The 17597-nt window shown below is 39.1% G+C and overlaps 1 long non-coding RNA gene across 2 annotated transcripts in view; it reads right to left on the bottom strand.

The window, feature by feature from the left end:
• The window catches only part of LOC129059498 (uncharacterized), a 36318-nt gene extending 19002 nt beyond the window's left edge, over positions 1–17316 (bottom strand). For both annotated transcript variants that reach the window (XR_008525439.2, XR_008525440.2), the window contains exons 1-2: positions 17219–17316; positions 6409–6504 (exon numbers count right to left, since the gene is read on the bottom strand). This is a non-coding gene — a long non-coding RNA (uncharacterized LOC129059498). The remainder of the gene's footprint in view (positions 1–6408; positions 6505–17218) is intronic.
• Positions 17317–17597: the final 281 nt, after the last annotated feature.

Raw genomic sequence — 17597 nt, 5'->3', positions numbered from 1 at the left:
AAGAAGAGGATCCAGCAATGGGGAGCAGAAGAAGACATTCAGTCTCAGAGGGAGAAAGAGTACTGGAGAGGACTAGATTTCAAAGAGCTGCATTAACTAATGTCAGGGTCCAAACTGGTTTGTATTAATATTTTAGCTTTTAGTCAATGAACAGAAAATATTTTGATAAATCCATCACTGTTCACTTAATACAGCTGAAACAAAGCAGGCATAATGAAAATTTCCAACATGAGCATAAGCAAATATTGCTATAACAATAACATGACTTTCAAAGGAGAAAAGCTTTGAGAGACAATTCTCTCCCTGTACTCTCTCTTCTCATGTGATTTTTTTCTCCTGAATAACTTTGGATCATTAAGAGGCACAGCTTCTAATTAACCTAATAATACCTCCTAATTACTACATGTACTCAAGTTAAGACTTTGAAATCTCTCTAGACAGCTGTCATGAGACAAAAAAAACAATTTTTGATAAAATATAATATTATTTTTATTAAAAATTGATACCTTCCTATTCTAAGCATTAAAAATAACTATAATATAGACCCTCCTTTTTTTCTTTTGAGGGAAGTGAAGTGGATGAAGAAATACTAAGGATCTATGGGAAACACTGATTAATTAGTTTACAATTGACCAATAACTCTTGCAAAGAAATATTTCGTGCACTGAATCTCTAGAAAGATTTGCCACATTCCTTTCTACTTTCAACAATCTGACAAGCTACACTCAGATGTTGAAAGGCACTTAAAGTATGTGCTCTCATTTCCTGTAATTGAACCAGATTTATAAGAAGTGGAAAACAAATTTACCCCAATTGGTATAAGATTTAAATTCCCTCAAGAGTAGAATGAAAGAGCTAGGTTAAATGATTCAAAAGGTCTCTTCCACTTTCAGACATGTTATGATTTCATAATTGATGCACATGGCACTTATTGACAGCAATTTTCTTTGAAGCTCAGAAGCCATATACATTGGTTTCCACAGTTTCTTGTGACCTCTAAACAGGAAAGCCCATAATACTTTCTCTGATACCTCACAGAGGATTTTCAAAGTGGTCATTCCTGTTTTTTTTGTTTTTTTTTTGAGACAAAGTTTTGTTCTTGTTGCCCAGGCTAGAGAGCAATGGCACGATCTCAGCTCACTGCAATGTCCACCTCCCAGGTTCAAGTAATTCTCCTGCCTCAGCCTCCCGAGTAACTGGGATTACAGACACCCACCACCATGCCTGGCTAATTTTTGTATGTTTAGTAGAGATGGGATTTCACCACATTGGCCAGGCTGGTCTTGAACTCCTGACCTGGTGATCTGCCCATCTCGGCCTCCCAAAGCACTGGGATTACAGGCATAAGCCACCATGTCCAGCTGAAAGTGGTAATTTCTGATGCAACAATTTTGTGATTTTTTTGAAACATTTTAAACTTCCTAAGATATAGGCTCTCAAACTCTCCTCCAGTTCCCTCCTGAATACTCATGAGGGGTATGACACAATCCTATCTATACAAGAGCACACATAGAACTGATTCGCAAAGTGCACTCTCTGTGAGCATGTGAATAGAGGAGATAAGTGGTAAGTTGCCCCCCATTGTTTCCTCCCCATTTGTAGGCACCTGTGGGACATAATTTCTTAGGAAGAACAGATCAATGATTAAAAGCACTCCTAAAAGCTTGATGGTTCAGCCATCTTTTTTCCATTAGGAAAGAACTTGCTGACATCCATCCAAGTCATTGGGAAACAAGGACAAATTACATTCCATTATCACTTTTCTTCAGCTTCCATCCACCACCCCATGCATACTTTGACCAACAGCCTGCTGAGGAAACCAGACATGACAGTAAACCAAATCAAAATACTGTAGACATCTTTACTTCTTCCAGGCCACGTGATTTTATTCCTAAACAAAACCTCACATTACACCAAAACCAGAGATTGCTTTAAAAGGGCAAGATACTGTAAATCACTAGAAAGTAAATACCATTTTTGCAACTTAGCAGCATAAACAATGTAATACATATAAATAAAACAAAAACGTTCTGTGACATAAATCCTGCTACTGGACACAAACTTGAAAGGATCCTTGGGAGTCACAGCATAACTGGATCTGACAGCCTGCACTCAACATTTACATGCTATGAAATTGGCTTTCTGAAGAATTATGAATAATTCTTCTAATAATTACTCTAAATAAAATCATTTCCCTGCTGATTGGAGCTCAAAAAGGAGGGGAGACACTTTAAATTGAACTCACCTTGGAATGAAAATTATTCACCTTTTCTGCTCTTAGTGAGGCAAAGGAGTAGCAGACAGTAAAGAAAAGTGAGGTGTGGCCATCAAGATGACTGCAGGATGTTGAAGAAATGTCATAAGACTAATGCCTGTTCATTTATCAAAAAGTCTTTCCCATGGGGTCTTCACCATCAAAATGGGCAAGATGCAGTCAGTCTGATTTAAAGTCATGTTTTAGTCTCTGGATCTGCAAATCCTAGTTCCAGCATTTTCACTCCCTGTGGGCCAATATTTTCACTTTTTATCAGAACAGTAGCTTATGCTTTGGCTCTCCTGATTCTCTTCTCCCCACCCCTCCCTTCTCCCTCATAATTCAGAAAAATCACACCTTTATTGAGGATATGCTACATGCCAAAAAGTACATATCCTACCCTTCCTGACTATTCCATAGACACACATTCCTGCAGTAGGACCAACTGGGGTGACTCCAGTTGCCTAGATTCAGTGGCATCCAAACTATGAAAGAGAATTGGAGGAGAATGTAGTGGTATTCCTTCATGCTAAAAATGAGGTTTGTACATGTGCTTACATATTCATATTTATGCCTGCAAACAAATATGTATATGTATGCAAATACACATAAACACATAAAAATAACCACAATTATTTTCTTTCCCTCTCCTTCTCCTAGAAGACTATGGAATGCAGCCAGCCCTGCCCAAATACCATTTCAGAACTTTTTTTTGCTTTTTTGTGTGGCATCTTTTTCCCTTCAGCGTTACCCTTGATGCTCATCTTGCCCAGATTTCAACTGTATAGAAATGCTAGGGAAGAAATAACATTTTATAATGTACTGTAATTTGAGACCATGAATATGCACTGTTGGTTTCCCTTGAGTAATGTATAACTAACCCAAACAGCATCTCTAACATTGAAGACTCAGGAACTAAAGGCATTTGAAAACATGCAAACACTAGGGTTAATAGTATGCTAGCAGGCTTTGCTAATTCAACCAAAATGACTTTTATAGATTATTAGCAACTTTAAGAATTCCACTAAAGTATTGTACTCTGCTCATTTTAGTTCAATCTTTTAAATGTCCAAGTTTTTCTGATGGAAAATCATCTCATTGATCTGTCAGGGGTTAATTACCCAAAGTGCTAATGACAGTTGTCCGCCAGACCAAGGCTCATTTTGCTTTGGCCTTCATCCGTCAGAGTTTGGGAAAATGACAGATTTTAAAGACAAAAACTTCCTAGGCCGGCAGTGTGAAAAGACTGCAGATTGAAGATCTGTCTTTCCAGCCCCACTCATACTCAACCCCCAGAATTGTGGAAACTTCCCTGTAAGTCTTCCTAGACTTTTGTCTGCCTTAGAAGAAAAATATTAGCGTTGTCGTTGATAAGCCTTAAACAGCTCAGCCTCAAACCAATTGCCACACTAAAGGGCACATCAATTTGGCAAGCTTCCTGTCCAGGGTCCAGATGGATAAACACAACAAAACACCAACTGTACACACACACTCACACACTTACACACCCAGCTATATTTTCTAGAGACATAAACACTATTCAAACAGATCATTTCTAACCACATGTTGGGCAGCAGGCTTAGTTAGCCTTTGTTCCATTGAATTTCAGATGTTCTTCAATTCAGCTGCTTTTCTATCAAACGGAAAGAAAACTACTTAGCCCCATATTCCTTGACAGGAGTGGAGTGGAGAATGTTCTGTTTGGTTTTACTGCATTGCAAAATTACACATAAAAGGCTGATTTTTTTTAGTAGAAAAGAATGGGTTACCAATAAGTTTTTAAAGAAACAAAAGCAAGCAATTGGGGTGAGTCTCCTCAGTATGTCATGAGTGTTTTCTAGAGGCAAGGAAATTCACAGCAAGGAGGCAGAAGAGCTTGAATTGTTGAAGCAGGATTAATGCGCTCAGGCCAACTGAGAATCCCCAGGGGGGACGCGTGGGGTTTTTCCACTGGCTGCCTGAATACCAAGCAGGAACACCGCTGCCCTTTACGTTACCACCCTCTGGTTTTCATCCCGATGTTTCCTGTTGATTTTCTAACAGCTTAAATGTTTAAAAACAACTGCGTCCTCTGAAACATTTTAGCAACCAACAGGTGAATGTTATTAGTTAGACCTAAATAAGTAGGGTGGGGGAGAGGTGTTCTTCCCTTCCTCTGTATGAAACGAGGCTTTCCTGAATCGGAAATAAAGTAAAAATGGAAATCTGCGGGTACCCTGGTTACCTGGCAACCCAAACCCATGGGCTGCGTCTATTGGCATCCTAATGTCCCCCAGCATGAAAGATGCTGTCGGAAGGGATTCCTTTTATGTGGAGCCTCTTTACTCTCGTCCATTCATTCATCCCCAATTATTTGGTTTCCAAGTCAGTAACCCAGATTTCTGAGGGCTCTAATGCTTGTCTCTGTAGGGAAGGAGGCTTCTGCTAGGGAATTTACTATAACACCTTTTAAAATCAATCAGTGTTTTGCAACCCCCCTGGGAACATTTATGTTAAAAGGAAAAAACAAGGAGGGGCTCTGGGGGAAGACTGCTTCTGGCTGCCCCACAGGTCCTTCCCTATTGCTCTAGGGAATGTGCAGGTCTTTCCTATTTCCTCAGGACCTCACTGCCTGAGGCTTCACTTGGAGAACTGCCTGTCACACTGCAGAGTCATCTATAAATAATCAGCCCAAATTGGCAGCTGCCTGGAGTGACATTAAGGGAGAAATAATGCATTCCACATTGGCCCCACCCCCAACCCAGGCAAACCCCTGATACTTATTGTCAGTTCCATTACTGGGTCTAGAAATAATTCTAGGATTCTTTTGATATTGTTGTTTTGATTTGCAATGTTATGAAAAAATTTGGACACTACTGAAGAGCCACGTGCTGAATTCCAAAGCAGAAAACTTCAAAAAATTAACATTTTGCCCTCCTCTGAAGAAAAATGCTATATTAGCTCACTAGATTTTTAGAGTAAATATCAATGATTCTCGTAGTGATTCTGTTCATCCCTAACTAATCAAAACAAGTTTATCTGCTCTGTGCCTTTTAAAAACTTAATTCTCTCAAGGCCTTGTCCATTCTACTATTTGTTTGTATTTCTATCAGAGGCTTTAAATTGTCAAAGAAAATCAAATCTCAATGTTTTTCCTATTTGTCAGCACCTTTTTGAAAACTTTTATGAAGGATAAGAATTTTAACTACAGGTATTACAATATAGAAAGAATAGTTAAATCCCTATAAACCTAATTAAGTCAACAAAATAGATTGAGAAATTAGCAGATGTAACACCCTGCTAAAATACATGTATGTGTGTGTGTGTGTATGTGTGTGTGTGTGTGTGTTGCAAAGATGAATACAGTACAGTCTGTTCTTTGAGAACTTACATTCTAAAGAGAAAGATATAATGCATATGCTTTACCAGGAAATAATAATGTATGTGCTTTGCAAGGAAAATATACTAAGTACCAAAAAAGACATGAGCAATGGGAACTTTTTGAGATATATTCATTTCCAGCTCTGGCAATGGAAAAAGCCACCAAGGCTTCAGGAGAAATGGAGAAAAAAATAGCATTTGATCTAGTCCAATGGCTGGGTAGAATTTTGATACACAGAGATGGAAAGGACATTAGAGATTAAAGAAATGGAGTGACCAAAAGCATGGGGCAGGAAGGTGCTGGAAACATTCAAGAATTGGTCAATGGTCCAGTTTAGTCAATGCACAGGATACACTGTTGTCCATTTCAACTGTGGTGTATCAATCAATCTATAATGCTGCCTTCTATAATTCATTCACTCATTTATTCAACAGATACTTACTGGATGCAACAAATATTTAAGTCTCTTTTTGGCAGAGAGTTAAGAGGATTTAAAAGAACAATAATAAACAAGTGATTCTCAATTTTTCACAAGGCCCTTTGCCAAAGTTGTTGTTCACAAACTGCCACTCCTGCTTTAAGATTATAATAATATCACAGTTGATGTTGCTAAAAAAAAAATTCCTGTGCATGTTTAATGTGACTTATTCATGAAGAAACTGCATTATTCCAAGGGCGGGTAACACAACAGCTTGTTGGAAGAAACTGGTTCAAAGCACAAAGCATCAATACGTAAAACACTCATACCATTACAACATGCCAACTACATGCAGTTATACCTCCAAAGGATTACCTGAGAAGTTGAGTGTTCAAAGGGGTGAAGCTTAGCCATTTCATTTGGAACTAGCCACCATACCATACCAATTCACTTAAAAGCTGGACATTTCACCTGCAGGGGAAAAAAAAAATAAAGTGTAAGAATATTCTCAAACAATATTCTTTAATCTTATGGGTAAAAAAAAGATAAAAACATTTGCTGGATCAACTTCACTGGGTTAACGTAAGGATAAAATGAGACAATAAATGAGAAGTAATTTTAACCTGCAAAGCACTAAATAAATATTCGTTCATTTTATCACAAAAGTCAGTCTTTGCTGAGTCAGTGCCACGTAAATCTCTCACTGAAAATGGTCCCAGCATGCACAATAGGAGACACATTAACATTACACCAAGTTGGGAGGCTATCACGATTTTTTTTTTCTTTTCTTTTCTTTTTTTTTTTTTTTTTGAGACAGAGTCTTGTTCTGTCACCCAGGCTGGAGTGCAGTGGCACGATCTCGACTCACTGCAACCTCCACCTCCCAGGTTCAAGTGATTCTCCTGCCTCAGCCTCCTGTCGCTGGGATTACAGGTGCCTGCCACCATGCCCAGCTAGTTGTTTGTATTTTTAGTAGAGATGGGGTTTCACTATGTTGGCCAGGCTGGTCTAGAAATCCTGACCTCATGATCCACCCACCTCAGCCTCCCAAAGTGCTGGGATTACAGGCTTGAGCCACCGCGCCCAGCCAGCTATCATGATTATTTGGTGGAATTCAGAAGAGAGCTGGGGACTATGTTGGTCACCAATCAGTCCAGATAAGCAAGTGGCAACCACAGCAGCAGCAAAATTGAGACAATAGCTTGGAGAAGCTGCAAACATTAGGTAGTTGCTAGGGAGCTTCAACAAGATATATCCCTGCCACTAAAATTGAGATCATGTGGCCTATATTATAAAAAATTAATCCAAGTTGGGGCACAGCTGAAAAAGATACTTCCATCCAAGTGGCTTGACAGCAGGAGTCATTTGAAGTGTTGTCTTTGGTTTAGAGCCATCTCACACTCCTACTTTGGCTATACTACCTGAGCCACCAAATGAAGCAAGGACATCAGGTCGTCATAACTCATTAGATCATAATTGCTGAAAATGAATTACATAATATTTTCTGAACCATCTTTACTGGTCAAAAGGTTATTAAAGAAAGACAGATAGAAACCAGCAGTTATTAACTGCTTGCTCTGTACCAAGCCCTCTAATTATTATTTACACATTAATTATCTCATGTCACATCCAAAAGACAGATGTACCCCAAGGGGTATATGACTGAATGTAATGCTTTTGTTTCTTGTAAGTTGTTATAAACATAAATGCCTGGCTGGAATTAGCCCAACGTCCCTTGACCTCTACTCCCCCAGCATTTTCCAGGACTTTTAGGAGTTATCTGCTGAGAGACTAGGACAGAGTGAGGATGAGGGAGAGTTGCAGAGATTTGGGACCGCTCCTCTGGGGAAGCCAATAAGGAGGGTCAGCAAAAATGACCACTGAGAGCAAACAGAAGGAATTCATAGCAAACTGATCAACATGACATCATGACATCTTCCAAGAAGAGGACAGTAAAGGACACAGCATTAAGATTCTCACGACTTTTTTCCCCTGGGAGAAGAAAGATGCAGCTAAAACAATTACAGTGAACATATTAAGTAGCATGCAAATTAAAAGGCCTACTATTCACTAGGGCATATCCTCCAAATCCACATGGATAGACACAAAGGTTAAATGCACTCTAGGAAAGAGTCTCCTTTTTTGAAAAATCATTGAATGGAATTCCATAGTTTGGCATACACTAGGTAAGTAGGTAGACCTTCTTGTTTGTAAATACTGACAAATAGAAGATCTGAGGATTTTTTTTCATTAACTGCTTCTCCTTTTTATTGTCACCCACAAAAGACTCTCTTTTTTTGTGCAAAACAATGCTAAAAGCTCAACTCCATTATAATAACCTTTCCCAAAAGTCATAAAGCCTAAGAAATGTATGATGATATCCCTGAACTATACTCCCTTTTCCAAAATCAGTATCCTCTTCCCTCGTCATTTCAAGCCTGCTTTCATAAGGAAACTGACATTAAATCTCCACTGGGTCTGTGAGCTGTCGGTAGTCAGGAAAGACATTTCATCTAAGCACACACTCTAGAACACGTACAAATCATTAACCACGACCCACAATATGACTAAATGTAATTTATATAATGCTACTATCACAGCAAGGTATTTCTTAATTATTTGGGCATTTTAAATATTTAGCCTAACTACAGACTAAATTTGAGAAACTGTCCTGAATATTATCAAAATGCCTTTTCTAAAACTGAAAATTTCATTAAGAGACTAGATATTTATACATGTGTCCCTAAAGGAACACAATATTCTTCTGTGAGATGGGTTTTAGGGTGGCATAAAGAGCAAATGAGGCCAGGTGTGGTGGCTCATGCCTGTAATCCCAGCAATTTGGGAGGCCAAGGCAGGCAGATCAACTGAGGTCAGGCGTTTTGAGACCAGCCTAGCCAACATGGTGAAACCCCAACTGTACTAAAAATATAAAAATTTAGCCAGGCATGATGGCATGTGCCTGTAATCCCAGCTACTCAGGAGGCTGAGGCAGTAGATTGCTTGAACCCAGGAAGTGGAGGCTGCAGTGAGCTAAGATCATGCCACTACACTCCAGCCTGGGCAACAGAGCGAGACTCCATCTCAAAAAAAAAAAAAAAAAAAAAAAAAATCCCAGCACTTTGGAAGGCCTTAGTGGGCAGATCATGAGGTCAGAAGTTCGAGACCAGCCTGGCCAACACGGTGAAACCCCATCTCTACTAAAAATACAAAAATTAATTGGGTGCTGTGGCATGTGCCTGTAGTCCCAGCTACTCAGGAGGCTCAGGCAGGAGAATTGCTTGAACCTGGGAGAAGGAGATTGCAGTGAGCCAAGACTGTACCATTGCACTCCAGACTGGGCAACAGAATGAGACTCCGTCTCAACAAAAAAGCAAATGAAATGATGCATGTGAAGGCATTCTATAAATGGCAGAACATGATGCAAACTTGAGAGATTAGCTCCCTTTCTGTCCTCCATGTTCTTCATTTCAGACTGATTCATGCTGAATGGGGAGGAAATCTGAGTCTGTCTCTCATAAATGTCTTGTTCATTTTCAATCACTGATACTGCTTTATGCTAAAGCTTTTTGCTTGCATTTAAATTAGGTATGAAGTCCACTAACATATTTAGATTGAATTACATAAAATTGCCAATATTCAATGATTTTAACCTATAAAAATGGTCATTTCATGGTTCAATCAAATACAAAACATTTTCTTTTTATGATGCTGTAGAACTACAGACATCATAAAAATAGCTATGATTATTTGGATAAGATTTGTATTTATAGAAGATGAATAAAAGCTATGCCGCTCTGAAACTGGGGGTCCCCCACAAGAACTTGAATGAAGGAGATAGGAATGGAGGAGCTTTTCCGACTGAGGCTGACTGGAACCTACATACCAGGAAGAAACCAGCTACATAAAGAAATCTGCAAACATTACAAATCTTACACTGTAATATGGAGACATGTTGCTTTCAGCCTGTAATAGGATGTTGAAGGACTCTTTTTCCCGTCTCAGAATTTCAACTAAAACCCAAAGCTGAGGATAGTAGGTGCTAAGATCCTCCACATTCTAAAGAGAACTGCCAGACATATCTCTGTGGAACTTATCAGTTATGCAGCTATCACCCATTACTCCCTCCAGCCTGCAAAAGCAATAGATTAGAAGTTCTAGAATTCCAATGTGTTATTGAGTTGTTGGCCTACCAATGGTTCTCAGGCTGAGTGGAGGTTGAAAACGTGGGGAGGCGTTGGGGGTGCAATTGGCATCTAATGGGCAGGATCCAGGGATGCTAAATATCCTGCAACTTAAGGGAGAACCCTGCACAGCAAAACCTGATCTCACTCTAATTTCCATTAGCTCTCTCATTAAGAAACACTGACAAGGTGAAAGTCCTATGGCTTTTCTTCTTCCCTGCAGGGATGGGGCTATTTTCCTATGCCAAAGCCTAGTGTCACATGCTCAAAGAAATTAGCAGTAACTGCAAGAAGACTGACATCCATTCTCCAGGTGGACTCTGTGTGTGGGCGAGTTTGTTAACCTGCTCCTGTGCCCGCTTTGAGCAGAGAGTAAAAGGGAATTAAGTGTGGGTGGCGGCTGCCTGAAGAAAGGGAAGCAACATAGTAGTCTGCCCTTCCACCCTTAGGTGCATCTCCCTGGGCCAAGTGGACACCACGGAAATTACCCAGGCTTAAGCTGGGTGGCCAGAGGGCTGCCCAGTGGACAATGAGAGAACTGTCATTAGATGCCTGCCATACAGAGCATGTGGCCAGCCAAGGAAGAAACACAGGACTTTTCTTATGCAGGAGGCATTTGTTCCTTCCCCCATTATTCCACCCATACCCTAGCACACTAGAGGGAAAAAAAGAAGACGTCAAAAAAGAAAAGTAGCAAGACAGGCTCCCACCAATGCAGTTCCCTCAACAATGCAGGTTTTGTGGGTCCTAGCCCAAGCTTGGTGAGAAGAGTTCTTTCTCCATTGGACATGAGGCTGACCTTTCAAACTTATTAAATTAAGTGAGACTGGAATTTCATACCCAAAAATGTCCACAATGCTATGTGATTCATCTAAAATATTGTTGAGATGGGAAATATTTGACAGTACATGGTTGATGGCAAAAAAGAAAAATGGAGAAATGACATAAAGCTGTTTCATGTTTGTATGTCATCAAAATCTTAGTTAATAAGGAAAATTCTTAGCTGATAACTTACCTACATGAAATTTTAAAAGTAATTCCTGTATGTGAATGGAAACACTTTAAAGGTAACTAAAACTACTAAAAACACTTCATAATGATAGGTATCTCCAGGGTCCATAATTACAACCAAAAAATAGATTTTAGTTGTTTTAGGTAAATAGTGAATTTACTAGAGACTATAACAAGCTCACAGTATTCATTCATTCAATAAGTACTATCTAGTACTATTACGTTTCAGGTATTGTTCTAGCCATTGGCACATGACAGTGAAGAAAAGATAAAATTTCTTTCTTCCTGAGGCTCAGCTTCTAATGAGAGAATCACACAAAATCAAATCAGAAAAATACCAGAATAGTAGAACATGCTAAAGGGAAAACTAAAGCAGGGATGCAGAGAGGGAGTTACACATTGAGGAAGGTGGGTATTGCTCTTTAAAATAAGAATAGTCAGGGAAGAGATCCCATGAAGTTCACATGTGGGCAGAGTCCCTGAGGATGTGAAGGCACTGAGCAATTTTGGCAGTAGATACAATGCCACAACCATTGGCTGCTGCTGCCACTGCAGATGGACAGATAGGCTATGACCACCACCAAATCCTAACCATCCTCCCATCTTCATCTCCCTCACTGATTCCACCTGCTCACTCCAGGAAGAACATCTATGTGGCCAAATGAGAGTTATGTGTCCCCCTGCCCTGGCAGCTGGAGGTTGGGCAGAGGGAGAATGGGTTACAGTTACACTCACTGGGGACTTCCCTAAATGGAAAAGGATGATGACACTGTAATTTTTGAGAACCCACTCTGTGGCATTAGCCCACTAAGAAGCAATTGTGACTTAAGAAGTTAAATGGCTCACTCTGAACATGCCAGGTATAGCAGGAACTCAGATTCAAGTCTCAGCTGACTTCAAAGCCTGTGACCCTAGTCATAAGGACAACTCCTTCCCCTAGAGAGCAATCACTGTATTTGTTTTTGTTTTCTTGCCAGTGTACATGGAGGGGGGAAGAGTGATTGTCCCCAAAGTCAGTGTCATCCATAGGCTTCCTTAAAAGCATTTTGCATCAAGACTCGAGGTCTTCACCCTCATGTTAGGTGCTCCCCCCGGCTTTCCTTGCCTCCTGTTCTCTCTGCAAACAGCCAGCTCCTAATCAAGCCAAGTGATGACTGGCCCACTAGGTTAATCTTTTTCAAATGTGGTCTTCGAACAGCTGTATCAGCATCAACTGGGAACCTGTTAGAAATGCAAAATTTCAGACTCACATCCAGATCTACTGAATCAGGAACTGGGAATGGGAACAGCAATCTCAAACAAGGCTTCCCGATGATGCTGAAGGAGGCTTAATTTGAGAAACACTGCCCTGGGCCATACAAGTATTCTGGATGCTGTGCCTTCCCAACGTGGTTCCAGACACCTGGAAGAGCCATCTTCCTGCCCATCAGGGACAGCCTGCTGACCTCCTTTCTGAACCTCCCCTCGCCTGGACACAGGAAATCTCTGCCTCAAAAAATCCTTACTTCTAAAGTCCATATCAAGCCTGTAAAACCTTAAAAGATTAAAATAAACATTCCTACAAAAGCAACGTGCACATATGTCCAGTTTTGTATTTCAACAACCAAAGATAGGATAAATACCATGATGCCTTGAATTATGAGGCCATGGAGGAAAACCATGCATATTTCTATATGGCACTATTTGGCAGTGCTTAACAAACCTTTTTAAAAGCTTATCTACTTATTAGAATAGTTGAATCCTGAGTATGTTTTTGGGTAACTACCTAATCATATGCTCTCTGTGGGTACAGAGTTGACCCACAGTACAATGAAACCCATGGAATGGTGAAATAATTAAAAACAGGGCTTTACTAAAATTTTTATTGCTTTTTATAAATGCAAATTCATACCCCTGGTAAAGCTTCACACGGTTCTTTTTTGCCAAAGAAAAATGAAACTCCTCAGTTTCCATGGATTTATGATTCTCACGGGTGTTGAGAAAAACAGTCTAGTATTCTTCCCCAATGAATTTTACTTCATAATATGACTTTTTTTCCTACTTGTTTTCTGTAAATAGCTCCCATATATCTTTTGATAGGTTAATGTCTTTATTAATAACATTTAATTTTTCATAGTGTAGAAATGATATAGTCACTGTTAAAATAACTGATTAATTTCCTTAAATCAGTGTTATATTTTTCTTTAATTTTTTAATTCAATTTTATAATTAGTAGATTTATCAAGAGAGTGGAAGTATTTTGTAGAGATGTTACGAGAAAGCAATTATGAACCCTCTCTCTCTAATCCAAAATGGTGGTCTCCAACCTTGTTTTTAAAAGATATTGAGTACCAACATTTGTTTTTAGAGACAAGGCCTCACTATGTCGTCTACCATGGTCTCAAACTCTTGGCCTCAATCACTCCTCAGCCTCCCAGAGTGCTGGTATTACAGGCATGAGCCACTGTGCCCAGCAAAATATAGTTATTTAATATGTAGGTAATATCACCCTACATAATAAATGGAGTCACATTTTTGTCCAAAGATTTCTTAAATCATTGAGTATAAAACTCTCTCCCACTTTCCCAAGGACTGAATAGAAGTGAACATATTTCATGGATGTTACCCATGAGAAAAATCTGAGAACAGGGGAGGCAAGGGGAAGTAGGAGATTTAGTGTTTATTCATCAGTGATCCTGTCTAGCTACATAACTCCACCTTGCTGTTCACTACTTCTATTACTGTAATTTTTCCTTGATACTAAGAGAACATCATCCTACTCCCTACATTAGCAATGAATAGTCTAGCAACTCTAATTAGATAAGAAGAGTTCAGGCATAGGACTTCTTATAGGTAATATTTTATATTTATGGTAAGAAAATATATGTATTGTATTAATATCTCATATTCTTAATATATCTAAATGTGCTTTGCTAGACATAACATGTTATTATTGATTCAAAGGTAATAACTCATGAGATCACAAATATAACAATGAAACTTTAAAAAATAAAACTATTTAGCCTAATACTCAGGGAGAAGAACCATAATAGATAATTCTCAAACCTTTATTTTTTAACAAACCCAGAGCTTTAGCAGCAAAGAACCTAAAGTAGACCCAATTCTGTCAGACCACGGGGCTGGAGATTGCAGCATGTGCCCCCAGTGCTGAGGGAACGAGGACATCTCAGGGAGCTGCAAAGACACCACCTCAGCCTGAAGAACTTCATTGACTGAGGTCATGCTGGGAGCACAAGTGATCAGCCTTTCAGTAAACATCCCAGGTCTTGAAGGAGAACACATGCTGGGAAAAGAGGGCTACTCTAAAATATAGCTTAGGGGGCAAATAGGGGACTAGGATAGAACATAAAAGGTGCTCCATTTTCTGCTGCCTGAGTGTAACAAACAGACTCAAGGGTGAATGCCAATAATTCCCATTTCTTTGTGTTAATGCCTTTGTGAAATCCACTCCCTTTGAGTGTGGGTGAGACCTGTGATGGAATGTCACCATCACAATTATGCTACACTGTATGAGACTTTATCTCAGCAGGCAGGAGAGAGATTCTCTTTCTGGTCTTCAAGAAGCAAACTGCCTTCCTGGGAACAGGCTCTGGAGAGGGTCACATGGCAGGGAACTGCAGGTGGTCTCTAGAACCCAAGGGCAGCCTCTAGCTGACAGCCGGTAAGACTGGGGATCCTCAGTCATTCAACCTCAAGGAAATGAATTCTGCCAACAATCTGAATGAGTGTGGACAAAAATCCTTCACAGTTGGGCCTCCAGCTGAGAATGCAACCTGCCTGACCCCTTGCTGGCAGCCACAGGGCCTGGCCAGCTAATCCATGCTGTGCCATCTCCTCACCTGTGATAATTATGAGGTGAGAAATGTGTGTTGTTTTCAGCCACTAAGTTATGGTAATTTCAGCATGGAGAACCAATACACTAAGTCAACATGGAATCCTTTTTACTTTGGATCAAACTTTGGTGAGCTCCCTTTCTCATTTATTTGTAGTAATTACAACCATCAGTACAAGACGTATGGTACTTACCTGTGTGAGCTGTTCTTCACCTCAGAGAAGACTGAAGTTTTAAATTAATGCCTTGTGATACTTTCTAATTCTTTCACAGAACGTTGGCCCCTACTGGATGACAACTAAAGGAATTTAGTAAGTAGAGTTATGCATCTTTTAATGACTAGGATACATTCTGAGATTTTGTCACTGTGCGAACATCATAGAGTGGTCCACTTACACACACCTTGACGGTAGAGCTCACTACACACCTAGGCCATGTGGTAGAGCCTATTGCTCCTACGATACAAACCTGTGCAGCATGTTACTGTACTGAATACTGTAGGTGATTGTATAACAATACAAATAATGTATTTGTATATGTAAACATAGAAAGTGTAAATAAATGTAAATAAATGTAAATAAATAAATGTAAATAATAAATGTGAATAAATAAATATAACATATAATATACAATATATAATATAAATAAATAAATAAATGTAATAAATAAATGTAAATAAATATATGATATAAAAGATTAAAAAATGGCACACCTTTGTAGGGCTCTTACCATGAATGGAATGTGCAAGACTGATAGTTGCTCTGGGTGAGTGATTGGATGAGTGGGGAGTGAATGTGAAGGCCTAGGACATTACTGTATGCTACTGCAGACTCTACAAACCCTAAGGCTACACTAAATTTATTTTTAAAACATTTTTCATGGCCGGCACGGTGTCTCACGCCTGTAATCCTAGCACTTTGGGAGGCTGAGGTAGGCAGATTGCCTGAACTCAGGAGTTTGAGACCAGACTGGGCAACATGGTGAAACCCCATCTCTACAAAAATACAAAAAAATCAGCTGGGCATGGTGGTGTGCGCCTGTGGTCCCAGCTGCTCAGAAGACTGAGGCATGAGAATTGCTTGAAACCAGGACACGAAGGTTGCAGTGAGCCAAGATGGTGCCACTGCTCTCCAGCCTGGGCGACAAAGTGAAACTCTGTCCCAAAAAATATATATATATATAATTTCTTCAATGATAAATCAACCTTAGCTTACTATTACTTTTTTACTTTAAAAGCATTTTAATTTGTCTAAACTATATGATTCTTTTGTAATAACACATCTTCAAACACAAACACATATAATGCTATACAAAAATTTTTTTTATCTTTATAAGATTTTTCTATTAAATTTTTCTTTCACTTTTTAAGCTTTTTTTGTTAGATACTAAAACACAAACACACACATTAGCCTAGGCCTACACAGGTCAGGATCATCAAGGCATCAATAGGTGAGGAATTTTTCAACTCCAATATAATCTTTTGGGACCAACATCATATATGAGGTCTGTCATTGACCAAAATGTCATTATGTGGCACATGACTATATAGCTCTAGGTACATATTGGCTTATGTTAAAGAATGGGAAACTAAGAAAAGTAAGAATACAATTTTTGATGTACTCATTCTCTCATTCTATAAAGCAAAAACATAGGATTTATTTAAGCAATAACAACCACAAAAATGTCTCAGTTAACTATTCTTCCAATATATGAATCACAAAACACCTCAGAGCTCCTAAGGTATTTTATTCTGTATAATTTTTATATACATTTTTGTAAAATAAATAGATACAAAACATATATGTACCAGGCTTGAGATGCCACTGACAAATTTTCATCCATTCAACAAATATTTACTAAGAGCTCTATATGTCAGGCACTATTCTAAACACTTTTTAAATTTACTAGTCTATTTTAAAAAAAACAGCAAAGAACCTTGTCCATGTGACACAGTTTAGTGAGAGGAACAAACAATAAACAACAAAAATAATAAATAAATAAATAATGTAGGATATTAAAAGTGAGATGGATGAGGGACAAAAGGGGAAATAGAGAAAGGAAGAGACAGCTGAGCTCTGGGGAGGGTGAGCAGGGCAGGATGAATGAGGGTGGTAAGTGGAGGCCCCCAGGAGTAGGTGAGATTTGAGCAGAGACTTACTGCAAGTGATGAATTGGGTCAACCAGTTATCTGAGGGAAGTGCATTCCAGAAGAAGGACAGTGACAGCCAAGTCTCTGAGGCAGGAGTGTGTCTACACCTCAAAGGACATCAAGAAACAGTGTTAGCCCAGAAGTTCAAACTTTCTAACTTCCTGGCACCCTCAGTGTCTCAGTAATCTTTTAACCACCAAAAAAAAAAACTACATAGCCATTCCTTTCATTAGGTAGTTAAATCCAAAAATCTTAAGTATGTATGTCCTAATAATTAAGTAGCTATTTGAAAAAAAAATACAAATTGAAAAAAATAAGTTTCATTTCAGTCTTAAATAACCACAATTACTTACAAATGGGGCATGTGTGTCCCTTAGGCCCTGCACTG

This window comes from Pongo abelii, chromosome 4 (genome assembly GCF_028885655.2).
Source record: "Pongo abelii isolate AG06213 chromosome 4, NHGRI_mPonAbe1-v2.0_pri, whole genome shotgun sequence".
Classification (NCBI taxonomy): Eukaryota; Metazoa; Chordata; class Mammalia; order Primates; family Hominidae; genus Pongo; species Pongo abelii.
Note: the sequence above shows the minus strand (reverse complement) of the source record. Positions and strands in the feature narration are given on the sequence as shown.